General features: G+C 33.4%; 1 pseudogene; it reads right to left on the bottom strand.

Annotated features, from left to right (window-relative positions):
• Positions 1 to 578: 578 nt before the first annotated feature.
• Positions 579 to 2395, bottom strand: LOC116934527 (annotated as a pseudogene).
• Between the last annotated feature and the right edge of the window lie 1953 nt (positions 2396 to 4348).

Genomic DNA, 4348 nt, shown 5'->3' with positions numbered 1-4348 from the left:
CCCCCCCCCTTGTTTGTTGATTGGTTAAAAACCAACATATGCTGACAAACTTAAGACACAGGTTTGTCTTGGTTTTTCCAAAAGTAACAGAAGAAGAGTTGTCTTAAGAAAAAAAATATTTATAATTTTTTTATGACTTTAGACCTAACATGGTTGCTGTATTGAACAATTGATTTCATCACGCTTGGTTCGAGGTGTTTTCAGTTGCAGGACGGTATCATATATATATCATACATCATATATCTTAAAACATAGATTTTTGTCTTATGTTAAAAACTTAGTAATTTCATTTATTTTCTTTTTATTCAAGGAAAAGTAATTATAAATTGTTGGTTTTATTTCTTTGTTTTATTTTTATCGATTTAAAATCATGCTTTATAACTTAGTTTGCGAAAAAGAGCGAAGCGGGACTATTGTAGCTACATTTTCTTAAGACATAGCTTTGCCTTTAGTTTATTGAAAAATTTAAGTTGATTAACTATAATTTTTTTTCAAGTTAAGTTAATTTAAAATATTCGTTTTATTTATTTAATTTATTTTCATAGATTTATAATTAAATTTGTATTTTTTACGTTTATTTAATCATCATCAGAGTCACTAGAATGTGTTTCAGTCTTCTCATCAGAAAATTTAAATTTTGTTTAAGAATTGTCAGTTTCCTCATCAGAAGTTTCAAATTCAAATTCTGTGCCAGAATTTGAATAAGTTTCACGTACGAAATTCAAAAAATCGTTGTTATCAAATTAAATATTTTTAGAGAGAGTTGAAGTTGTAAATTTAGACGCTCAATTTCGGAATGTGCCATGACTGCTTTTCCTTTACAAAAGGTTTCGTCGGCTTCCTCAGAATGTGTTAATTGTTTTAACGATGATCGCTTGTCAGTCAAGAATCGAATGCAGTTTATCATTTCGATCTTAGTTAGTTCAACTTCCTCCTTTACTCTTTGCAAAAGCATCCAACAATCAACAACATGATATTTATCGGCATACGAAACTGCCGAAAATATAGATTTAATAATTTGTATAAGTGGTAGATTATGTTAATTTTTCGTTTATGTGTTGGAAACTTAGTGTCGTTTTCATTTATGACTGCTTCCCAAGGAAAAATACCTTTATTGGAATCTTCGTAAGAGATTCGTAGGTCTTCATCCTTTGAATTTAAAAGGTCAATCGTCTGTAAAACTTTTTTCTTAGTTTCAATTAAAATTTGCCTAAACTTTGTCCGAGCCTTCGAATTTTCTGTAAGGTTAAAAATTTTTTTCTGAAGATAAAACATTCCAGTTTACTTGAAAAATTATTAATATAAAATAACCTGCTTCTTTAGAGATTTTTATGCCAACCGTTTTCAGCTGAACATAAAATCCTTCCAGCATTCTTCTTAATTTATCAACAGGAGTAGTCTTTGTTTTTCGTTGGTCAATGATTTCTATAGCTTTTCTTTCCAGTTCCTTGTGAATCAATGGGAGATCACCATTTTCAAGGTTGTATGACTGTAACAATTTTTCAACTTTTGTTATGCCTTTTCTGATTTCCTTCCTAGCCTACAAATCAAGGTGGTGCTGTAAATATTCGCTTGTATTGTAAAAGTTACTCACTCTCTCTAATTTGTTGCGTAAGAGGAATTGCATGTTCTGAATTTTATTCCAGTTCCAATAGAAGGATGGCTAATGTTAGAAAATCTTCTCTGCCTTCAGATTGCATTATTTAAGTTTAATATTGTTAAAGCATAACAGTTTAAGATGTCTTACTAATTTTTTACATATGCTTGAGAACATAAGCATAAAGATACAGTTTTGAGAATACTTGCTTATGCTCCTCTCCTCCGGTTAATCCAAGTCTTTTTGTCCATCAGGGATTCCAAAGTACCTATTATGAATGTTGGACTTCAGAAAAAAATTTCTCTTACAAAAAAATTCAAATGGTACCTGGCAAGGTAATTGATGTGCCATTTGATGCATTATCGGTAAAATTCCTTTTTTTAGCATCATATATTCTGGAAATTCCGGACCAACTTTTTTATGCATCCATTTCCAATATTGACACACAACATCGTAGCAAAAGAATGTAGCCTGACTCTTCCAAGCTTCGTAATGCATAAATGCCGTATGTGTCCACGATTCGCCTTTAAACACATTGATGGCATTTGTCACTATACAGTGCTTGCAAGAGCTAACGACGAGCCCAGTCTCGTTATATTTTTTATTTTCATTGGAATCTTCTCTTGCAGCTTTAAAAGCCGATCCCCCACACACGTTTTTCTTTTTCGACTGGAAAAAGCAAAGAAACAAATTGCACTACAATAATTTTAAATTAATAGAATATTGCTTATTGTTTGAACTTTGTTGTAAATCCTTTGACAAAAACTCTCAACTTCAACATCCGACTTGATTACTAAATTCTCGCACCTGGATTCTACATCGTCCATTCTATGGAAAAATTTAAAAACTGAATACCAACAATTCGTCTTAACTTATAAATAATGCTTACACTCTTTCATTTTCTGGTTTCCTCGCTTTTCCGGCAAAGGCCAAACGCCTCAGCTTAGTGATAGCATCAGATGATCTCACTTAAGGTTTTGTTCCACAATTGGGGCAATCAATTTTGTTCCTTTTAAATACTTCCTGGTCAATGTAGTGGCGACATGTTTCCCACTCTCTTTCCGCAGTAGTGAACAATGGTATATTGATTGGTCCACTCTGCAAAAGCCGAATCATTTTTATATCGTATACTGGTCTTTATTTAATTTTAGTGTGTTATGTTACGTACCCGTCCATATTCCTCAGATACTTCTTCAAAAATGTTAGCGTACATGTTCTTCGAAGAACCTGGACATTTGTGTGAAATGGGGTGGCATAAAAGAAGTGCCTCTTCTGAAAACAGGTATGTGACCGTTTCCGATAAACTTGCCGGGAAAAACCCAGAAAATACATAATCATCGATTGTTGCTTACGTTAGAGAATCACAAGTATCGCAAACGAAAGTTGCCACCTTTATAGCAAATCGACCTGTTGAAAAGGTTTGCGAATATTATAAAATATTTCTAATATAGTTTATATTCAGCGTAATTCTTACCTTACTCAGTGACAACCACGATTGATTCTGTAACATTGGGTATAAGTGACATCGATCCATGGCAGCTTATATCGCAGCATTTATATCTGGTTGTAATATTTCCAAGCGGTCGCAAGAACAGAATAGCCGTCGATGAAATGGCATACCAGAGTGAGTGTTTGTATCACATTGATAACAAAGGTGTTTCTTGCAGGTCATACATCTTACAGAGCAATGGATGAGGTCCTCGTGACACTGGTCACATTTTGAATGATACAGTGGCTGTCTTGAAACATTTTGTGTTAAAATTCTTCTTCTATCATGTCGTCCCCATGCAGCTATTGCTTGCCGTTCTTGCCATGTTTGATGTCGTCTAATCTGCATGCTATCTAAGTCTTTTTGAACCTGTCTCCTAAGGCCGTCTATAAATACAAAATTTTAGATTATTAATAACCAAAATAACATTCTATAAAATTTTTCATACTAACCAAAGGCTTCTTGGCTGATAACTGATGGCACATCATCAAACAGTGAATCATGTGCTGCACTGTTAGAGGGTGAAACAAATGGTGGCTGTTTGAGGGATGATGAACAATGTGGAAGGGCACCACCAAAACTAGGATCTTTTTTTTTGTCGAGTTTTTCCCACATAAATAAAGCACTTTCCTGCTGTAGGTTTTTGTACGGTTTGGGTTTCTTTTTATTTGCCTTAGACTTAGAAAAAGAAGAAAAACCCCTCTTTTTCTTGGAATCAATGCACTTGCCTTTCTATTCTGTTGACGAGGTTTCCGAATGACTGTCTGATGAATTTTCTGCATCATTTGATGATGAACTTTCTAAATCACTTGATGATGAACTTTCTGAATCTCTTGATGATGAACTTGCTTTTTCCATTGTAAATATGTTTGTAATTGAACGGAAACTATTTGACAAACGTTTTTACGAGCCAAGAAATGAAAATGTAAATTCGTCTGCAATTTTATTTGTTACATTAATGGACCGTAGATGTCGCAAACCTTTTCAATACACTTGCTTTGTGCTATTAAACTTAAAATTATTTTAACCGATCCCCTGAAATAATTATTTTCTTTAGATGAGTTTCTTTTAAGTAAAATGTTATATAAATAAAAACCAAGAAAATGAATCGGTTTAAATATCGATACATTCTTCATGGCGGCTTTTTGGAAGAGAAACTGTACCGTGTACAGATCCTGCTCACGTCAGGTGTCTAATCTGTCATTAGTTATGGGTATCAAGTGCAGTTAATTAAAGTGCACATTTTACATAGTGGGTTTTTC

Source organism: Daphnia magna, unplaced genomic scaffold (assembly GCF_020631705.1).
Source record: "Daphnia magna isolate NIES unplaced genomic scaffold, ASM2063170v1.1 Dm_contigs153, whole genome shotgun sequence".
Lineage (NCBI taxonomy): Eukaryota > Metazoa > Arthropoda > Branchiopoda > Diplostraca > Daphniidae > Daphnia > Daphnia magna.
This window is presented reverse-complemented; position numbering and strand designations above follow the sequence as displayed.